General features: G+C 32.6%; 2 long non-coding RNA genes across 3 annotated transcripts; one reads left to right on the forward strand and one right to left on the reverse strand.

The window, feature by feature from the left end:
* Positions 1-14,170: 14,170 nt before the first annotated feature.
* On the reverse strand, positions 14,171-15,549 carry LOC127845140 (uncharacterized). The gene is made up of 2 exons (XR_008033074.1): positions 15,086-15,549; positions 14,171-14,366 (listed from the first exon to the last, which is right to left on the reverse strand). It is a non-coding gene; the product is annotated as an uncharacterized LOC127845140 (long non-coding RNA).
* Positions 15,550-17,303: 1,754 nt separating this feature from the next.
* On the forward strand, positions 17,304-24,152 carry LOC127845289 (uncharacterized). 2 transcript variants are annotated; one of them, XR_008033164.1, is made up of 4 exons: positions 17,304-17,532; positions 18,451-19,257; positions 22,817-22,877; positions 23,924-24,152. It is a non-coding gene; the product is annotated as an uncharacterized LOC127845289 (long non-coding RNA). The 2 variants fall into 2 exon arrangements; XR_008033163.1 differs by having other exon boundaries at positions 17,304-19,257.
* Positions 24,153-24,456: the final 304 nt, after the last annotated feature.

The raw sequence follows: 24,456 nt of genomic DNA on the forward strand, positions 1-24,456 counted from the left end.
TCATTACACGATGACACATGCATCAATCAGTGATACGTATTTATCCAACAATTATCTAATAAAGGTATAAGTGAACAAATAATTTGTTATCTAGTGCGAAAAGAAACACATGTTAGTCAAATTTCAAGTTTGGCTTATAAATAGATGTCGAAAAGCATATTTTTACATCATGTTGATGTTGTGTTGTTTTGATTTTTTATACATCGGCTTGATATACGTTCCTGATTAACATGGAACTTTAAGTCAAAACTACAATTATAAATAATAAATATGTGCATGCATACATTTCTATGTGATTGGTTACGATATATCTCAAATAAAAGTAGCTGTATGAACAATATGTTTTTACGCATCCTGTATGCCTTTTTTTATTATCTGTACACAAATACAAAATACTATTAATTTATTGAATATTTAAAAACTAACTCTGAATGTTTAACAATAAAAATAACATGATTGTAAACTATTTTATTCGAACATAAATTTTAATAAAAACAAAACTCTAAATGTGTATTAAATGAAATATCGTTTAAGTTTGTAAAAGTTTTATTAATTGTTACCTTGCATATGTTAAAATCATTGCAACGGCGTTTTGCTGCATTGTCTTATAGTACACGTAATACAAATTCAACAGTAAAACGAGGCAGTTGGAGAAAAAAGCAAGTCAGACGTGGCGCGCATACGGTCAGCTCTTTACATAAAACAATGGTGAACATGGATTTTCTCAGAAAAGTCTAGATAGATGGTAGATACGTGCAAATCTAAAAACAACAACAACAGTAAATGTCAAACAAGTATACATGCATTTTATACGCGAAATTCTCATTACATACGATTGTTTTATCCTAGATCATTGCTCTTTGAATTTGTAAAAATTTGAACTTAAACTACATATTGAAAAAGGAAATAAATGGTGTTGTTAATTTAAAATCACACTTAAAAAATGTACCTCTGAAGTTTTCATAAAAACTGTTTTTTAAGTTACACTTGTCTACATAAGTTTACAAAAATAAATTAAGATTCAAATTAAAATTAACCAAATCAAGTATGACCATAGTAGAACGACTTAACAACGGTTGATAATAACGTTGTTTTGACGTGGTTGGTAAAATCTGTCAGGTAACGATCATAAAAGGTTAACGGGACGTAAAAACACAATATAAATACAAACAACATTACTTTTAATGCAAATTGTTTATTATACTTTTAACAATATACACTGTATATTTCATTTAATCAAATCATCACCTTGCCATACCAATCTCATTAGAATACAATACAACAAACCACGACGTTATGTGTTTGTTTGACTAAGAAAAAAGCCTACTTTCTTAATAAGCTCCTTTATGAGATATCCTGGTTAATCAACCGAATGATACTTCATATCGAATGATCGAATGCTCCATTTACATTAACATGATTAGGCAACACGTGTTTACACTTCCGAGGTCGTGGGGAGGATGTATATCTGGGCTTACTGTGCTTAAGTTGACGTTTATTTTGTTTATATATTTCTATATCTTTATGTTTTAATATTTATTTTCTTAAGTGTATGTTTATGTAGTTGCAGCTGATTTGCACAACGAGGTCATTTCGTTTTTTTAGTTTGAATAGGATGAATATTTTCTCCCGCCAAGCCATTTTAAATTTACATTTCTTTAAACTTAATTAACTATTATTTTTATTAAATTATTTACATATTAATATTTTTTCTTTACATGCTATTGTTTTACTTACTGAAACATGGACGAACGATTTTTCGGATTTAAATGTATTAAATCGAACTCAGTAAATTAAAATCAAGCAAACGACCATCCGGAGGAATAATGTTTTACATTTCAAATGAAATGCAAAGATACTTGAGTATTAACCAGCGAAGATGACATCCTTTGTGTAAAAATATCTCCATCTCAAATGTGTTTTGATTAAAATTTATAAATATTCATATGTTTTACCTGCGAATAGTTCGAGGCAGGCTATGGAAGAACGCCATCCACTTGACAGAGCACTAGGTTAGATAATCTTTGTTCAAAACAAGGTGACACTTTAAATGTTATATTGTGTGGTATGGAAAGCGTATATGGTACACCCTGATGCTGTGATAATGCCAACATTCTATGACGTCATGATATAAAAAGGCGTCATGGCGTAAAAATATCTCATCGTGTCGACTAAAACTATGATGGTAATTTTCTCAAGCGCATTACGCCAAAAATTATGTTAATTTGTCGACTTAGATCATGTCAACCAAATATTTTTTCAGGAAAAGCCGGAAAGATTTACGTCGAGACTTTAACTTAATGTCGTTTTGGCGAGTAAAATTATAAGGGGAAAACCTACAAAACTATGACGACATACCATGTTATTTCACAGAAAGTCGATATAAACTAATCTGGCATGACTATATTATTGGGTGTACCATATTCTATGACGACATGATATGAAAAAGGTGTAATGGCGTAAAAAATAGCTCATCGTGTCGACAAAAATATGATGGTTAGTCATTTTCACAAGACCATGACGCCAAAAATTATGTTGATTTGTCGACTTAGATTATGTCGACCAAATAATTTTTGGGAAAAGCCGGAAACATTTACGTCGAGACTTTAACTTAATGTCGTTATGGCGAGTAAAATTAAGTGGGGAAAAAGCTGCAAAACTATGTCGACATATCATGTTATTTAACAGTAAGTCGATATAAATTAATCTGGCAAGACCATATTATTTGGGTGTACCATATACGCTTCCGTAGTGTGGTGATATGAATGCTCATATATATGATTTACCCGATTTTGTGCCAGATGAAAGTAAAGATCACATAAAGTTTTTACCCAAAGATAACGTAGCTGATATTGACACCGCGCGGTGTTACCAGGATAAAGGTATATGTAATAATGACGGTTTAATATTACTAGATTTGTGTACAGATACCGGAATGCGCATTTTAAATGGTAGGTGTGGTATACATCAGGATGGGAAGTGCACGTTCATTTGGAGAACGTGCTCTAGTGTATTTGATTATGTTATAGCAACGCAAGGTATTTTTAATAGTGTTCACTCTTTCCGAGTTGAGGATCCAAATATTTTGTCCGACCATTGCTTAATTGATTGCTCTTTTACATTTAAATATAATAATCAGTCAAACAATACTTATATTGATCAAAATGGTAGTCTGTAAGGATTATCTTTTAATATAAATATGTATGGGACACTGACCTAGGGCAATTATTTCTGGAAGCTTTACGCTCAAGTGATGTTACTGTAAAAGTGCATGGAGAAATGCTGTAAGTAATGCTCGAATGGTCATTGTCGGCTCGGGTACTACTTAATTGTACCCCGGGTACTCTTAAGTATACTTAAATGTACCCCGGGTACGGAACATATACTAACACGTTACCGGCAAATTTAGAATGTACTAAAGTATTATTCCCGCCCAAAAACCGATGTCGTAAAACACGCTACGGAATACGAAACAAAGTTCTCTTGGAAAAAAAAATTCTTCAACATGTTTTTTTGAGCAGGAGTTTCGATAGTGAAGAGGCTATTTTACAGAATATTGCCATATATATGAACATAATAAAGTACATTCACCGTACCCGGGGTACATGTAAGTATACTTAAGAGTACCCGATATACATGTAAGTAGTACCCGAGCCGACAATGACCAATCGAGCGTAAGTAATAGCGCGTCATCATATGATCTCGACCGTTGCATAATTAATCTTAATGAAATATTAGATGGAGTTGCCTCCTGTTTTTTCAAATGCAAATTTAGAAATACTTGCAGTTAGCTCACAACAAAATACTCATAAAAACCATTGTTTTCTCAAGAATATGCTGTAAAAGGGATCTATTTTACAGTTAACTGAATAAAAAAAAATAATAAAACAAATGAAAACAGAATGTTACTAAATAAGAATAAGTCTACTTCGTGGAATGGTATGAGAGAAACGAATGTTGTGTTATGTTTTATCAACTAAATAACCAATTTCCATAGAACTAATTTATAAATCTATACAGGAACTTAATTCTAATAAACGCCATATTTACATAAACTTTTTAACAAATAAAAAATGATAGTGGTTATAATTCCACTTCTTGGTATGAGGGCTTCGTTGTACCTTTGCAAAAGAAAGGTAGTATTAATGTTGAAAATAGCTATAGAGGCATAACGTTATTGAGTACGTAATTGTAGTGGGTTTAGGAGTGGGGACACGTGGTAAGTCAAGTCAATGGAGGTTTATATCCATTTTATTGTAGACGTCGACCAATATAGTCAATGACGGAAAAGAACTCAACAGAAAAATGAAAATATTTTACAAACAGAACAAAATAAGCTATACTACGAAATATGAATTAAATTAATATCACAATATTTAACCTAATTCAAACACATTTCATAATGCAACCATACACAAAGTTCAATAAATGAAAACCGTTTAACAACTCACTAGATTGGAATAAAGTGAAGACCACGAGGATGGACTTGCGTCCACTTGACGACCTTGGCAAATGCAAGCGTGGTCAGTTATTTCATTATGAAATCAACAGTTACATTTTAATGACCAATGAAAATCTTACATCGGAAGAATTCATTATTATGATTGGACATAACAACTATTGCATCAGCTGCATGGGTGAACGAATACTAGAGAGGACAGAATTTCCTAAAAATAGTTAATATAAATTATATGAAAAGATATAATAAATGGACCTATACTATATAAGAAAAACTGTTCACTCTCATTTTAAATATGAGGCTTTCTCGTTTTGCGGAACATTGTTACGTATACGTAGAAGCACAGGGGGGGGGGGGGGGTTAGACAAAATATGATCACCTTTGATAATTTATTTGTACTGCAGGCTCTTATGACACACTTATTTAATCAAGGAAAAAAGTTGTTTGTTTATTTGTGGCTTTTAGTAAATCGTTTGATTATGTTGTTCGAGAAAACCATTGGGTGTAACAAGGGATACGAGGCAAAATGTTTGATATAGTAAAACCAATGTACTCAACTGTTAAATCAAGAGTAAAATATTATAATAAATTAAGTGGGGATTTCGAATGTTTGCTAGGTGTAAGACAAGGGGATTGTTTATCGCCGTTCCTGTTCTCTATGTTCTTAAATGATTTAGAATCAGTCTTTTCTGAAAGTGGTATTAATGGTATAGATATAAATGATTTAAAACTATTTCTCGTGTTGTATGCAGACGCTTTCATTATTTTTGCAAATAACGCCAAGGAATTGCAACATAATCTAAATGTATTACATAAATATTGTAAACCCTGGCAATAAGCAGTTAACACTGATTAAACTAAAGTCATGGTATTCAGAAGGGGGAGGGGGGGGGGGCGGCTGCCAAACAATGTTTCATTCCACTACCATCATATTTAAATTGAGATAGTAAGTTTAATTATCTTGGTGTTGTATGCCTGGTGGCTCGTTCTCTGAGCACAAAGCACACTAGATGGTCAAGCTTTGAAGGCGATATTCAAGGTGAGCAAATACCTTAACACGTTTTCGAGATTACTGTGAAACACAGACTAGATTTGCTTGATAAACTAATCTCGCCCATTCTTAATTACGGTAGCGAATTTTGTTTTCAAGGGCGACGCTATACAAGGCATTCATATGCAATTTTATAAAAAGCTGTTGGTGTAAAAAGAAGCACTCAAAATGATATTATACATAGTGAACTGTCAAACAATAGATATTTTAATATTATAAAATATTTGATCAAAATATTGCACAATGATAGTAATAAGTTAAGTAAAAAATAACTCACATTGTTGAATGATTGCGAAAGATATCATAACACAAACGTTGATGCTCCCTTCTACATGATTTGCTTAACACACTTGACTGTTAGTATGCCTGGTATTTTCAGGATGTCGGTCAATATACTATATTTCTAGGTGCTATGAAACAGAGATCAACAGGTAATTTAATCCCAAATTGGAACGGTAGATTGGTAAACTCGAGTAGAGCTTTTTTTTATAGAATATAGCAAACTTTTAAATTCAACCACATTTAAATAATTTTATATTAAACAGTACAAATTTAGCTTATCAAGGTTACGATTATCTTCTCATAGATTAAGAATACAAAGTGGCAAATGGTCTAAACCCAATCCTAAACCTGATGAGCAAAGGACATGTATTACTTGTAGCCGGCTATATCATTTTGTGCTTGAATGCAACTCATACACAGCTTTAGATGTAAATATATACCTTCATATCTTAGAAACATACCCAATATGCAAAAATGTCGCAGTTCCAGTTAGATTACCATGTGCCTGTCCATTTGATGAAAATGTACCCATTAAACATATTCCACGTATGACGTATATCTATAAATGATATCGACATATTTCACTAGATAAATATAGGATCTGGCACGAGTTGTCATATCATACCATATTTTATTAAACGAGTTCAGGAATTTTGTTAGTAAGCGAGCCTTTGGTGAGCTTACTAACGAATTTCCTGGACGAGTTTAATAAAATATGGTATGATATGACAACGAGTGTCAGATCTTTTTTATCACATGCTTTTAAATGAGCAAATTAAATAAATATTTACGCAAACAAAATGATAAATCCCGAATGTTGTTTACATTTCGTGCCATCATTTGAAGTTACAACGTCATTTCAGCAAAATAACAAAATGCGATTGGTCAATAAACGAAAACTAAGCCAATGAAAACGCTTAAAAATGTTGTATTACACATGTGTAATAAAAAAAAATATGTAATGGTTGTGTTACATGGGAAACAGGGTATAGCATGTGATAAAATACGTAAATGTCTTTTGTTTTTATTTGTGTATGTAAATCAAACGAACATGTATGTTATATGTTATCAAAATGTTAAGTATATTGTGCTCATTTAATAAACAATCGAATGTAATATGTGTCTTTATAAATTGTTATTATACGATACATACTTAACATGTCATCTTCCATGTGTTTTTTTTATTATTTTGTTTACTTAAATTTGTATTTATTTAGTTTATAATCACGTAATTTGTTCTGTTATTAGAATGAAACACGATTGGTTGTAAATCTCATTTAGTGCATTTTCTATAAATGTTATTTTAAAATGAAAACAATGCATTATGGTATTTGTATTACTCAGCTTCTTATGTTTTTTCAAAAGTTTTGTGTCAGTTCTTTTTACAGTCTCACTATGATTTTGTGCGACGAGTAAATGCATGTATTATTAAATGCAGATATTGATCTATTGATATTATTCATGTAGTATGTATAATATTGAACAATCTCGCTTACTCATAACTTAAGTACTCATCAGATATATGTTTATAGTATTATTAATGTTGTTATCACTTGCATGTACTAAAATGTGTCCAAATGGACAAATGGCCTTCTGGAAATATTATAAAAAATAAAATCTTAAACTTTGAATCTTAAAAATGAATACGCCATGCCCATCCGGATATACGGTGTTCGTGCTTCCCTAGTTTATTTAAAGATCGTAGACGTCGGGATAGAAAGGTTATTGAAGGTAAGCCACTCACAAGTCTGTTGTTTATCTTACGTGACCTTCGATACATTAGATGTTTTTTTCTTACAAGTCTGACACAGTATTTGTGCATGCATACTGTAAACTATGATTTATACAAACTTAATAATTTGTTTTACTGAGGCTTTTTTGTCTTTATTCAATATCATTTCTGATATTTGTTTATTTTCACTTTTTTGTTACAGCACATTACGACACCTAATATTCAAATGACAAACAGTGCTAATATTTTTGTAAAAAGGCTTTTGATGATGTGAATTCTTCTTAAATTCTCATATTAAAACAAAAAAAAATCATAAAAAATGTATTTTTTAATTTGATGTACAATTGTTTGTATGTCTACCACATACGATATTTTCGCCTTTAATTTAAGACGAATTGTTTTCTTTATGTGTACATCTTAGTTACAGTTAAAATGGTAGTATCATAGTAAGAAATAATTGTGTATGCATTGTAAGATCTTTTTCACAAAGTGACATTAAAAGATGTATGATTTATCTTCCTTTCAACTGTGTTTTAATTGTTGCCATATTAAGTCTTTACAGTCTTAATATACATAAGATATAGAAATTAAATCAATGCACTATACATTTTAGTTTTGCATTTGAAAATATCAGTGTAATAATGAGTAGTTTTGAAGCTCTCCTTTCGAGCTTTTTTACTTGTTGATTAGTGGAATATCATAACCCCCCCTCCGTAAGGCGGTTACCTTATTACACTATTACACCATTGGATATGCTTTGACTTACAATGCCTTATTATACTGACAATAATAATAATTGGATTGTATTTGTATGTAAGAATCTATATGAAATAAGTTGGTGAGTGACTGTGAAATAATAAAATCATAATCTATTTTACACAATGAAATAACGTTATTTTCGCTAAAGAGAAATTTATGTTTTTTAAAAAGCTTTTGTAAATAATCTCAGCTTTGTATTTTATTATAATTTGTATATTAACTTTTTGACTGATTTAGTTTTTTATGTTCACGTTCGTTTTATAATCCAACTTGCTGAAAGTAGAACATAATTATGCAATTCTTTGGAAACATAAATAAAATAATGTGCAATTAAAAATTATTTCAGTAATGTGTTTCTTTTAGTTTTAATTCGTTTGCACATCCATTAAAACACTGGACTATTTTATAGACTTAAATGTAGACTTATTTTCATGGTAATTAACTTACAGTTTCATACTACAAACATTAAATAAAACGTTGACGAAACCTGAAAATAGGGTTAGAAGCCCGATATAAACACATTATTAGTAATGAAGTGACGATGTGTTATGCATGATACATATCGTGTATTCCATTATGAGCATTATTGTAGCAGAAAATGTTAACCTCTCCAGTCCCATCTGCTTCCACACTCTGGATCAGCAGACGATTTATTTCATAAATCAATCTCTGGGTTAATAGTCGCCATCTTTCGAACTACTTTCAAAAGTACAACAACAACAATAACAGTAGAAGACAATTTAATTGCGAAAAGTTGAAAAAATGAGTACATTTGTCACGGTTGATGAGTGGAATAGTGTTATTTTCAACTGTGTATGAAGCATGTGAACTGGTAGTGGAATAACCGAATTGTTGGTGGAAATGGAATTTAGAAATATATCTAGTAATTCATCATCGTGTAGAATTATCATCAGCATTATTTCTGTGGAACCTTGCACTATTCAAAATACAAGTGTTTCATAGATATGGTGCTTTTGACATAGTTCACTAACCATCAAGACTAAATTGATTCATGCACACAGGTAAAGTAAATAATTGAATTTGTGCAGAATGTTTATTTTTTACAAATTATTATTTAATTTGACCAATTTATTTTAGATTGATTGCACTGAAACTCAAAGTCTAAAGCTTAGTAAGACACTTAAGCCAGTTTTCTGAGAAGAAACAATACTTGTTCAGAGTATAGCAGGCTCATGCGGCCTCTGGTTTATTTATTTGGCCTCGGCCTTTATCCTGGGTCGCTTTGATTTCAGGTGTTTAGCCCCCATATCAACAAGGCTCTTGACCCTATATGTAGTTATTTATATTGTTTAAAGATTTTGAGAACCCTCACTCGGTGCCAGTGGGGATAAAACAGGGACCTTCTTATAGCTAGAAGAATGCATCAAATATGCCAGCAACACTTTATAATCAATAACTTTATAATTGATGATTCTGTTCTTATAACTACATTACTAATTTACCAAAACAATGTGAAACACATTTTTATGCCCCCAAAGGAGGGCATATAGTGATCGCACTGTCCATCTGTCTATCCGTCACACTTTGCATTTAGGTTTTGAAAAATGCTCATAACTTCTATGTCGCTTCAGATGTAACATTCATATTTGGTATGCATGTGTATATGGACAAGGCCTTCCCATACACACACAAATTTTGACCCCTTTGACCTTGAACTTAGGGTCGGCGTTTAGGTTTTGAAAAATGCTCATAACTTCTATGAAAGCGGTTATCGGGGGCATATGTCATCCTACGGAGACAGCTCTTGTTTTTGCTACTGTCCTCTGCACAAACCATGATATATCTGCATATATGCATCCAACCAAATCAGTAAAACTATTTGGCACTTTTCAGTAAACTTATTGCATGTTAACTTTTCAACAATATATATATATATACATGTATATATAATTATATATAACAGATCTTGAAAAAAACACACATCAAACTTCAAATTGTATTAGTAAATTAAAGGCTTTAATTGGTATTGTGACATTGACACCACTCATGCATGATACTATACAATTATACAACTATGGAACACATTATTTATGAGAAATTCCAATACATCAACATATCGTCTCAGATTTAAGGCAGATAATCTAGTGCTTTTTTGCTGCCATTTTTACTATTACACATATTTTCATTTTATGTTATGATGCATTGATTTTGTTTCTAAATTAACCAAGCAATCATGTTAAACTTTTGAAGAAAGGTGTTGTCTGATAAATATAGAAAATATAATCACTACAAAGTGAACAAAATTCAGTTGAATACTGTGACCAACAAAGATTTGCCAAAGAGCAATTCAGATCATGATTTAAATTAAATACAAGTAATATGAAAGTCTGCCTATTGGATCCCAGTTAAGACTTATTTGTCAAATCTGCACATTAATTTTCCCTTAGCCATGTAGAATTGGGGACTAAATACCATCAAGTCATGTAAAAAGGAGCAGGGTATAGCACGCTGCTATTGATCTCTTGAGCTTTCACATGAATTTTACGGGCAATTTTTATACAACAAATGATATTATATAGTGTAATGATAAAGCATTATGAGCACAAATTATACCTCTTACTAGTGGTGCAAAAATCATTTAAGTGTCACATTTCAAAAGAAAATTTATATAAAAAGGTATTATTAATTGTTAAAACGTTATAAAAGGTTATTTCAATTCACTAAAGCATTTAATTACAAGAACAAGTGCATTTTATGTCCATTACAATACATGTAACAGTATTGGCATTGTATTTATCTGCATTTGATGTGCATTTAATACACTTAAAAATGCAGACAAGACACACTTCTAACAGAAACAAATGTATTTTTTTCTGCATTTTTCCAGCATTAATACTCTTCAAGTGTATTTTTTATCATCCCAAATACACTTTACAAGGAAAAAGGTATGTTAAAATGCATTTTTAGTTTGTTTTAAGTATATTTTCAAATGCATTAAGACACTCTTTTCTTTTGCAAAAAATGATGAACAAAAACTTGAAAATATTTAATATACTAAAGTGTAGTAATTATTAAAGTTTTGTATGAGCATCAAAAACAGTGTCAAATTCATACCAGTGCCTATTTAGTAGCAGTAGGCCTTATATGGTTTACTTGTGGTAGAAATAATGCATTTTGTATAATACAACATACATAAATTAAAAAATATAGCTGCCCATACAGTTCAATACAATGTTCAATTAACTACACTGTGCAAAGTTGAAATATGACATCAAGCTTGGAATAATCTTTTCAATAATGAATAATATGCTGTTTTAATTTATAAGTGAAATAAACACTTGCATATAAAAACTGATTTTACATCAAAACTAAATGTTTAATTTGATTTTTAGCTCCACTGGCCAAAGGTCCTGTGTCCATCGTGCATCCATGCATAAACTTTTCCTTTAAACATCTTCTCCTAAACTACTGGTCCAATTCTGATGAAATTTCTTAGGAATGTTCCTGGGGTGAACCTCTTTCAAATTTGTTCAAATTATGCCCCTGTGTCAAATTTGACTCTGCCCTGGGGGTCACAAAATTGAAAATTTGCTTAAATAAGGCCTATTTTGTGAAAACTTTCAAAATCTCCCGTCCATAACCATTGGGCCTAGGGCTATCAAATTTGGTATGTAGACACATCTAATAGTCCTCTACCAAATTTGTTCAAATTATACCCCTGGGGTCAAATTTGACCCTGCCCCGGGGGTCACAAAATTGAACATATGCTTATATAGGGTATATTTTGTGAAAACTTTACAAATCTTCTCGTCCATAACCATTGGGCCTAGGGCTACCAAATTTGGTATGTAGTGGCATCTTATAATCCTCTACCAAGTTTGTTCAAATTATGCCCCTGGGGTCAAGTTTGACCCTGCCCCGAGGGTCACAAAATTGAACATATGCTTATATAAGGCCTATTTTGTGAAAACTTCAAAATAATTCTTGTCCATAACAATCCGGCGTAGGGCTATCAAATTTGGTATATAGTGACATCTAATAGTCCTCTACCAAATTTGTTCAAATTTAATCCCTTGGGTCAAATTTGACCCTGCCCCGGGGGTCACAAAATTGAACATATGCTTATATAATGCCTATTTTGTGATAACTTAAAAAAAAATCTTGTCCATAACCATTAGGCCTAGGGCTACACAATTTGGTATGTAGTGACATTGTATAGTCCTCTACTTAGTATGTTCAAATTATGCCCCAGGGGTCAAATTTGACCCTGCCCCGGGGGCCACAAAATCAATTATATGCTTATATAGTGCCTATTTTGTGAATATTTAAAAACTCTTCTTGTCCTTAACCATAAGGCATAGGGCTACCAAATTTGGTATGTAGTGACATGTTATAGTTCTCTACCAAGTTTGTTCAAATTATGCCCCTTGGGTCAAATTTGACCCTGCACGGGGTCACAAAACTGAACATACACTTATATGGGGCCTATTTTGTGAAAACTTTAAAAATCTTGTTGTCCATAACCATTGGGCCTAGGGCTACCAAATTTGGTATGTAGTGACATCTAATAAACCTCTACCAAATTTGTTCAAATAATGCCTCTGGGGTCAACTTTGACCCTGCCCCAGGGGGTCACAAAATTGAATAAACGCTTTTAAAGCGCCTATTTTGTGAAATCTTTAAAAATCTTCTTGTCGAAAACCATTTGGACTATGGCTACCAAATTTGGTATGCAGTAACATCTTATAGTCCTCTACCAAGTTTGTTCAAATTATGCCCTTTGGGTCAAATTTGATCCTGACCTGCATGTCACAAAATTGAACATTATATACGCTTATATCTTGCTTATTTTGTGAAAACTTTAAAAATATTCTTGTCCTTAACTCTAGGACCTAGGGCTACCACATTTTGTATGTAGTGAGATATAGTAGTCCTCTACAAAATTTGCTCAAATTATGCCCCTGGGGTTAAATTTGACCCAGCCCAGAAGGTCACAAAAGTGTACATGTGCTTAAATAGGGCCTATATTTAAGTATTTGCACATGCAGAGAAATTTGTTTCAGCCTTTTTTCAGCAGTGGAGCGATACAGGGCCATCATGGCCCTCTTGTTTAAATACTCAAAAAATGAAACCGGTTTCATGCTTGCATGAACACAGTTTATAAATGCTGTCAGAATTATAAAATATGCAATTACTATAAATACAAATGCCAGGGAAAAGTGCTTTTTGTACTAAAAAATTCGAATGAAAATTACAAAAATACATTCTGAATACTTTAGTATGTAATTAACAGTTTTGTCTGAGAAAATCACTAAATTTTATATATTTATTCAAATTCACATAAATCATTTTTCAAAAACACATAATTACTTCAAATCCTTCCACACAATACTGAAAAAAATGCACAGTTTCTGATTGTTATTGATTCTTTATTAATTTATACATGTACCATTTTTTAATCTGCATCCTCAATTGTATAATGCACATTTTAATCTGTTTTAACAATTATAATATAAAGATTAAGGCTGACTCAGTAAAATAATAATCCATGATTTCTGCAGTACTTGCAGACAAACTAGGAATACTGCTGTGATATTATCTATCTATCTAATAGGATATAAATTTGGCTTCAATAGAAAAAAATCAAAGCATACACATGTATAAAATGTGTATGTATATATTAGTTAAACTTAAATTGATTGGCCATCGATAAAAAGATATTATATATATATATATATATATATATATATCCTTGTAAAACTAAAAATTAAATATGTATGTTTCTATTACATCATTTAGGACGTTTATTTTCAGACAAAGTAGAGTGAAGCTTAAAACAGTATCCAATTGTAACAGTCAATTTTGAGAAAATCAACCTTATAATTATTTTCTGTGTTGGCCAATGTCATAATTGGTATAAAATGTATATTGAACTGGAAGTTTTCTTTATTTTAAATGATAACATTTGCTTGGTCAGCCATAATTGTCACAATCAAGTGGTCTTTTTACACTGTAGTTTTCTCACTGACTATGGGTTTGTTCCGAGAATGAGCCACACAAAGTATCGTTGGGGAGATGAGTTGTCAATTTTATGTTTATCAGTCTTTCATAATCCAGTAAACCTGTAAAAAGGGAATTTGTAACTAATAATCACACAATATACACAATTAAAATTGTATGCATTTAGATTTATTTAGTACTGCACATTAATCATTTTCCAAAAATATGTAGCAACATTACATTATATAATGCTGCAATACTAAAGTAATTTACTAATTAAAGGTCGCTGATGTGTAATGGATGTGGTGTCCACCTAATGATCTGGAGGTCACTGGTTTGATCCCCAGTGTGTGAGCATTCTTAAGAAATCTCCAAGAGACACCCAAGTACTGGTTCTAGGCCCAGGAAACGAACTCAAGAACATTTCACATACATGTACGTAGTTAGTACTTTAAATTTAATCGAACTAAAAATGGGTTAAAACTAACAACTGAAACCCTTATTAAAACATTTTATTTTGAATCAAGCAAATGTGCAAATTCATTAAAAACAATGAGTAAAATTTAAAAATTCTACTTTAAAGTAATCATGATAATTGAGATCATTTTCAGAATATTTAATGATGATAATGATACAATTATATATTCCCTAAATGATAAAAATAAAACATGTCATGTTAATTTATGAAAAAAACGTTTTAATTTTATCAATATCATGTTAATTACAACTAGATACAGGCAATTAGATCAGAAACGTGCATTAATTATATTAATGAACAACCCAGACATTTGACATTTGTAGTGATTTATGGTCACTATTTGATTAACGTTCTATACATGACCTGTCATAAAAGGTATTTTTTTAGCCAGTACTACAATCGGCAATGATAGTCTGTATTGCATACATATTTCAACGTCTATTATCGATTCGCTTCCTCAAACTGAACAAATATTTAATGTTTACATCGCGAAACGTAATGCATCCAGTTTCACTTTCGGTTTGGTTGGTTTTGTAAACACCGTAATTTTATCTTAAAAATTGGATGATAGGGTGATTAAATAAAAATGGAAAAGTAAATCACTTGGATAATAGGTCAAAATGCAACACAAATGAACGTTAATAGTGCTATTTATATCAAAGTTTCGGTAAAAAGTTTGGCGCTAGTTCAACGCGCATCGTATACAGCCTCATAACAATAGACTGACAACCTTTTGGGTAGTAAAGTAGTAATACAAGGCAATATGGCGACCGTTAGCCACGAGGCCTATCTTACGGAGGAATCCGAGATAGCCGATGTATCACGATTGCTGCTTCCACTCAATATAAGATGGGGCTGAAAAAACAACATGTACATATTTGTTATTATTAATAATATATTACATTAAATATGGTTGGTAATGTGATAATGGCTCATTTATTTAAGATATCAAAATTCATCTGTTAAAATATTATGATGATTCTAGAAACGATATAATATTTATTTATCACTGCAAGTGATACATTTCCACGTACACCTATCAGAAACGTATGTTACAATAAGTTTGAGGGTACTGACTCATGAACTTCGATGTTATTGTAAACTTAAAAAGAATTTATCTTCCGAAAATGGGTCAAGTGTTTCATCATTCTAGATTTAACTACGTCAAAATCATTACCCAACTCTTAAAATTGACAATAATTAAGAAAAACCAATGGCAGCATCATTGTTGTACAAAAGCAAACTTAACAACAGATATATTTAAATAATGTTGTTATCGACATATCGGTATGTAGTTAAAGCGGTGTCATAAGCATATAATATTAACAAGAAATATCTTTAAAAAAGATATACGGCGTTGATAGTTCAACGAATGAGATCAAGGATAGCGAATGTCTTTTTCTGTGCAGCTCTTAGCTGCATCACACGCAGTACTGGATGTTACGCGGAGTTTTCGCGGCTTATTTTACATTATTACATATTGCTGGTCATAAACCTATAGATACAAAACAGAAAACCAAAAGAAGAATGGAAGTGAAATTAAAACATACGAGTCAACCGGCCACACGCGAAGTATCCGTATTTATAGGCGCGTTCTTCGAACAAAACCTGTTTAGTGGTTTGTCGGGCATTGCCATGTGATTCGATTATTAACAGTATCGAGAATCATCGCGCTCATGCTTAATACATAAGTCAATACGGTGGAATAATTATTGTTTAATTAATCAAAAATAGTATTTATCATTGTATTGTTGAAAACACATTTAGAATCAATTATTGACATACCATAATTATATTGCTGAATATCTTCATTTAACATATTTCTGGTCTTAAGAACATTCCAGGTCACCTAGTTCATGGATAGCGTCTTTATCATATAACGATTATTTTACTAGCCGTGAACTCCGGTGATGACCTGCACAGGTGGAAGTAACGTACCCAGGATAGTATTTTTTATATATATATTTTTTAGGAGCCCAATATATTCAAATTAATATATAAAATCATGTTTAATGAGAAAAAAATTGACTAAGAGCCATGAAAAAAAATCCCCACCCTCTGATATTGGAATCATAACAAGGTCATTAACTAGAATTTATCATAGACCTGTCTTCGCGGGCCGCAAAAATGTCAAAAGTAGCTTTAATCAAAAGCATCAATTTATCCTCCTATGGGCAATTGGACAACCTTTCAAAAAAAGTTCACTTTAAAAAAATCTGTCCAGCCGTTAACTCACAGTCGGTCGAAAACCGAGCAATATTTCGAGTCCGTTTGTCAACCCGAATAAATCTTCTACAGACTTTCAAACAATATTTTTGAGTTTTTGACCCTTAATCGATAGCTCGCGTCCTATTCCTTTAAAACAACGAGGCGTGTCAAATAATGCATGCACATGCAACCACTTAACCCTAAAAACTTATTCCAATACAATCAGAATAATAAGTATTTTTCATTTATTTACATTTATTAAAACATCGTTGTTGTTGTTGATTGGATATTTATGTGCCTGGCTCTGTCAGTGTAATTCACTGCTAAGCCGGGTTCAAGAGCGATGGCTACTTTCGTTTTCAATTAAATCAAATTTAGAGTTATAACAGTTGTTGCAAAGAAAATATAACATTTTGGAATAAGTTTTTAGGGTTAAGTGGTTGCATGTGCATGCATTATTTGACACGCTTCGTTGTTTCAAAGGAATAAGACGCGAGCTATCGATTAAGGGGCAAAAACTCAAAAATATTGTTTGAAAGTCTGTAGAAGATTCATTCGGGTTGACAAACGGACTCGAAATATTGCTCGGTTTTCGACCGACTGTGAGTTAACGGCTGGACAGATTTTTTTAATGTGAACTTTTTTTGAAAGGTTGTCCAATTGCCCATAGGAGGATAAATGGATGCTTTTGATTAAAGCTACTTTTGACATTTTTGCGGCCCGCGAAGACAGGTCTATGATACATTCTAGTTAATGACCTTGTTATGATTCCAATATCAGAGGGTGGGGATTTTTTTTCACGGCTCTTTGTCAAATTTTTTTCTCATTAAACATGATTTTATGTATTTATTTGAATATATTGGGCTCTTAAAAAAAATAAATAACAAAAAAATACTATCCAGGGTACGTTACTTCCACCTGTGATGACCTGTATATAAACTCTGACATTCACACACTAACCGCGAATTGACCCGATACCTCGCGGGTTGAAATGCAATGCATTAAAGTGAGGCCTCGCTTCCACTGCTCTTTATACTTTTGCATGTTAACATGTTGACAGGAATATGAAAGTAAGTACTAAATATGAGAATATAGCCTCTAAGTATAAACGCTTTTGCGCTGGTAATTCTCTGAAAATAAAAGGTGCACGCACAAACTGTATTAATGTCGAGAATTGAGTGTTAAACTGTTCTATCTATTAAGCCTTTTCATTAGAGATAAAATTGTTTCATGCAGTAAAACAGTTTTACAAAGAGGCGGATATGTTTCCAATGTTCTGGTGGTATACTCAAATCAGCCAATGGAATAAAGGAAGTGTATTCATTCGTACCTAGCCGCGGGAAATTTTATTTGAATTTTATTGGACACTTACAAAGGTCAGGTAAGGTGAAAAGCTGGCTTAATACAGCTTATGCCGAACAAAATAAGACACGATGAAATAGCATGTTCGAGCGTGACAACAACAACAAATACATTGGTATTCACAAGTGAAATAGAATTGATTCATATATTTGTTACAGCGACCTGGCGGGTTTGTGACTAAATTCTGATCTGGTTCATAAATAAAAAGGTTTGATAGTTTGAAGTCATGCACAAACTGTATCAGTCTTTTTTACTATAACCACGAGAAGTTACCGAGCGAAATCGAATTGGGAGAACAAGAGAGATCAAAAGACCACACGCGCGATAACAATCCCGAGGGCTCTATATTGTAGCATGCATTTTTGTACCTTGTATAAAAAGGAACTTATTAACAGACTCGCTATAAATTATCCAATCGTTAACTTCTACATTTCAACAGGATTAACTGTAACCTATGCTATATGTTCTACTGCTTATTTAGGTGCGCTTGATTTCTCTGCAGCAAGCTTATGAGATTTCCTCATTAACTGAGCTTATTCGTGCAGGCAAGATTTAATAAGTAACACGTTCGTCCCTTACTATTTACCGAACCATACATAGAAAACGACATTTGGTACAGTAAAAATGGTATAAAAAACTTCGAGGAAACCAACCTACACTGTTAAGCTTGCAAGACTAGTCGATTGTGCATGCAAACTTGAACTCCGTGATTTCAACATATCATGGTATTTCTTAGCATGAAGGGAGTGTTCTTTCTGTTGGTTATCACATGTATCGTTGTGGAAGCAGGAAAGCGGCGCAAACTACCGCCGCCGACAACGACGACAAGGCAAACAACTAGACCTAACCTGGCAACGACGCCGACGCCGCCAAGAGAAGGTAGCTACGAGCACGAACAGTTGACGGAAAACATAGAAAAACAACTCAAGGAGATGAACTCAACTTTGGACGCCATCTACACGCTTGTAAGTTCAATAAGTTTTCGTGTTTCATATTAAAATTAGATGTTTAACCCGAAGGAAATATAGGAGTATAGGAATAAAGTAATATTATGGGCATTTTTCACTGTTGAATTGAGCTGAAAATAATTAACAGGTCAACAGCATTAGTAAAAAATGTGGTTACTGACCAATTATCTACAACTCATCTTGCTACCAGTTGTTTATAATATATATATATATTATTTTCGATATTTTACATGACTCACACAGTCATCTTAGCCGAAATGATCCGTAAAAACAAAAGTGTGTCTTTGTGTCGTATGAACGAATCTGCATGAAAACTACATTTAGACTCACATCTTACATCGAATCATTTCTGTCGTCAGTTGTCAAAACGAAAGTACGGTTGATATTCAAATGGATTGTTTTTCTTTTTCTTGGATATTGTTTTAGTATGTTGATGCTGCAATAACAAACGTGTGTATGAAGTGATCATCATCATCTCATCATCATCATCATCATCATCATCATCATCATCATCATCATCATCATCATCATCATCATCATCATCATCATCATCATCAATATCTGTATGATTATTTTCTTCTTCGTCGTCGTCTTCTGGTTCTTCTTCTTATTATTAGTAGTAGTAGTAGTAGTACAGTAGTAATAATAATAATAGTAATAATCATAATAATCATAATGATAATAATTATTATTATTCAATGCGTCCAGATCCCGTCTTTCAAACAAGCTGGAAGTCCCGTAGTCTCCTTTATCTCATTTTTTTCAAATATAGGGAGTCGACATTCACAAACGCATTTAATAATAAAACTAGCATAGTTTACAGCAGACTGACTTGCAGTTATTGTTCCTAGCGTAGCCAAAGCAGACTGACTTGCAAAACTGCCTATCTTCATTATTCGACATGCACTTATCTTAGGAACGATTAGTTAAAACACGAACTTTGCCTCGTTTTTAGACCTTACCTGCCTACGTCCATTTTTGGAATGTTTCTTTGGATTTCGTTCAGATTCAGTAAAGAATATGGACATGTATTTTATACAACTGCCAAAAAAGGACATGCTGGAATGGTCAAAATAGATTGTTTGCCTTTTTATCAAAATCCTAATGGATTCCCGGAGGTTTCAATTTTCATTTACGTGGCTTGGTGCTGGTTATTGGCTATGAGGAATTCAATATCGGGCTGGGTAATGTGAATTAGAAATTTCGCAAATATCGCGACATATAAATGCCCATCTAGGTATAAGGACTTTTGCAAATATCGAGCCAGGAACAAAAACCAACGTGGGCATTGGGTTTTTTAACTAAAGCAAAAATCGAACCAATGTCAATTACTCCTTTTGGTTTAAGGTTTATAAACATGAGTGGATATCGCTCTAGGGACGAAAACCCTAGCTGGGTATTGTACTGAGCAACTTCTTAAATACCCAGCAAGGTATTGAGCATTCGAACTTGATTGTCGAGGAATACACAGCTGAGTATCGGGTATTCAATTTTTAGAGAATATCGAGCAAAGGTCGAATACGCGAAAAGACCAGGACAAATATTACGCTATGTATAGGGTCTTCGAATTAAAGTAAATATCCATCCAGATGCGAATTACCAATGGTATTGTAAATTCGAACATTAGCGAGTATCGATTAGGAAATATATGCCAAGCAATGTGGTGCTCAGATTTTAGTGTATTCGGACTATTGTGAAAACTGAGCCAAAACCATATAACCGGCTGGGTGAAATAAAAACAAATATCTGGTCAGGTTTAAATACCTAGCAGGGTATTTGAACCTGGTTCATAAAGAATACAGCGAAAATAATGATAGGGACGAATACACAGCTGGAAATGGGTATTCAAACTATTGCGCATATTTAACAATAGTCAAATTACAAACTTGATATTGTGTGTGAGAACTTTTGTCCGAAAGGAAAATCTATTTCGGTATTTGGTATTCACACTTTAGTGATTATCAAGCAAATGTCAAATATCAAGCTGGCTATTGGGTTTATGAACTTTAGTAAATGTCAAGCTAAGGTGCCAAGAAAACCTGAAAACTGAGCTTTGCACTTACCGCGTAAGGGGAGAATTCACAGCTGGTTATTCGAAACTGTGTATGGGTTTTTTGAACTTTAGCGAATATCGAGCTAGGCACTAATACTCTGCTGGGTTTTGGGACATAGAACCTAGAGTCAAGGTCAATTACTCAGCTGGTTATTGACATTTGAACTTTTTTTAAATTTCTAAATAAGGTCGAATGACAAGCTTGTTGTATATACCGAGAAGGATATTGAGTATTCAAACGTTTGCGAATATCCAGAAAGGGACGAATATCCAGCCATGGGAAAATATCCAGATTGGTTCTAAAGATATCAATCTTATTCAAACATCGAGCAGAAGCCAAGTACACTCGGGGTATTAGGTATTCCAACTTCAGAGAATTTTAAGCCATTCGAACTTAAGCGAATATCGATCCAATGTGAAATACTAAGCTGTATTCAAATAACTAGTAAGGAATTCAACACTGACTAGATATTCGCTTAATTGAATACTTTTTATTCGCTATAGAACCAATGCTTTATGCTCAACTTGTTTTTTGCGTTGGCTCGATATTTGCTGAAGATCAAGTTGGGCATTCTGCATTTGCTCAATATTTGCTTTGCTTCATGTGACCAATACACAATAAGGTATTTGAGCCTGACATGTTATTCGATTAAGTTCGAATACCTTTTACCCACCTGGGTTTTCGTCGTTATTGGATATTGGTAAAAGTTCAAATGCTCGACCACTTGCTGTGTTTCCGACATTGGCTTAATATTCGTTTTTCGAACATCAAATTCCCAGCTGGGGATTCGACCCTGATTCGATATTCGATAGTGCTCGAATACCAAATATCCAGCTCGAAACCTTATACCCGGCTTAGTTATTGGCCCGATCGAAACACGCAGTTATTTGAATACAAAATAACTAGCTTGGTATTTTTTCACGGTTTGCAATAGTACGAATACCCAACATTCAGTTGAATCTAACTTTGCTCGATATTTGCTACAGTTGGTATTCCCCCCCAAACCAGGCAGGCATTCGACGTTGCCTCGGTATTGAATTCCCAAACCCGATACCCAATTACCATAATAACATTGCCAACACTATGGACTTTAAACCTTTTGTTATATTTTTTTTTGGCAATGATACGTTAAGGTTTATATTTCAACTTTGTCAATGTAAATATCAACAAAACAAATGGACTCGTACACATCAAATTATACCAAAATTTGTAAAAAAAATCCTTTCAAAAGATGCATTTGCTGAAAGAAAGCATGGGTGAGTGAACAAATTATACAAATGCGCACTTCTGGTAATATGCTAGGAGAGAACTTCAAATTGATGCACTTTTGCAGACGAACAATTTGGTGTTAATTCCCGTACTTGAAATATACATGTAACACTTAAAAGTATGTATCATTTATGATTGCAAGTATGTATCATTTATGATTGCAAGTATGTATCATTTATGATTGCAAGTATGTATCATTTATGATTGCAAGTATGTATCATTTATGATTGCAGTCGAATGAGATGTTTAAAATTCGGAACGCGTGTCTGGATGAGTACAAGACGACAGGATAAGGTATAAAACTCGTTGTCGGAAATGTGTTTATAACGTATATTGTGCGAATATACGTTCCATTTTGGTTCTTCTGTCGAAATCATTTACGTTACCGTACATGCTACATGGGCATACTGTTATTAAGTTATGCGAATGACTATAGTATTCTGTTCATGAAATATATAGATTAAGGAAATTCTTCATTTTGATTGTTCATTTGTTAAGTGCAATCGTCGGAGGCGTGTTTATCCCTTTATCTAACCAATTTACGCACACAAGTGTAAACTCAATATATCGCAATTGTGCAAAACCTGTGTCATTTGATAAGCAGACCCGTTAAATAGCAAACGAAAATCCAGGACAATTTTGACTTTGGTCAGGTACGCCAAACAAACATAAGAAATTAGAACATAAATATATTGTCATATACAAATTATAAAGAATCTTGCATTTTCAGACATTTTCAGGAAACGCATTTGCTTGACTAAAACACATTATTATTATTATTTGTGTTGTTATTATTATTATTATTATTATTATTATTATTATTATTATTATTATTATTATTATTATTATTATTATTATTAATATTATTAATATTATTATTATTATAATTATTATTATTATTATTATTATTATTATTATTATTATTATGAGATAAAATAGAATAATATACATATACAGTGAAGTTATACACACGATAGGTCGCAGTGGCGTAATAGATATGGTGTCCGCCTAGTGACCGATCGGCCACGGATTCGATCCCCACTCTGGCGCGTTATTTACCCCAAAGACACCAAGTACTGGCCCGAAGCCAAGGAAACGGATTCGAGAGCGATTCAATAAGCCCGAGGCTTTCGACGCAATCGAGCTTAAATAAATATGTTTGAAATAACTAATACATACAATCATGTACCTTTGGTACATTTGATGAATCGCAAACTAGTAATTATACAACACATTAACACAATTTAAGGTAGTATCGTTGTTAGTCTGACAGTGCGTTAAATAAAGGTTTAAAAGGATTAATCGTTTCCGTTTGACAATTCGTTTTGTTTTTATTTCAGGTTTCGATTGGGCTGTTCCTGTCAAAATGCCCTCTATTGGCTGTGTTTTGTTGATATATTTTTTAAATTATTTTCTGGTTCAATAATTTCAAAAATTTATACATTCTTCTTTTTTATTATTAATAAATATTACGAATTAATTTTTCAAATAAACATATTTGCAGTAAATGTTTAAAAACAATCATCATCGAAGAAATATTTGTTAAATTCTCTGAATTATTTTTGTCATTTTCTCTCAATAAACGTAGATGTCAACAGTGGGTTTTTATTCTGTATAAAGACACAGAGAGGAACTACATCTCGAATCGTTGTAATAAAAACCTATTCGACCGTAGAATGTTTCTAATGTACGTTTTGGCCTTTATAACCATTCGTCCTAAACGTGCATGACAACTATCTTGAAAATGTATGATGCTATGTCTACGATTAATCCTTTTTTATAAAAAACATAACGTAGATACCTTTATACTTGATTTAGATTCATTTCATCGTGTCTCAGAAAGATCAGTTGCTCCGTTGTGCATCCAACCTTT

The sequence above is a fragment of the Dreissena polymorpha genome, chromosome 9, assembly GCF_020536995.1.
Source record: "Dreissena polymorpha isolate Duluth1 chromosome 9, UMN_Dpol_1.0, whole genome shotgun sequence".
Lineage (NCBI taxonomy): Eukaryota > Metazoa > Mollusca > Bivalvia > Myida > Dreissenidae > Dreissena > Dreissena polymorpha.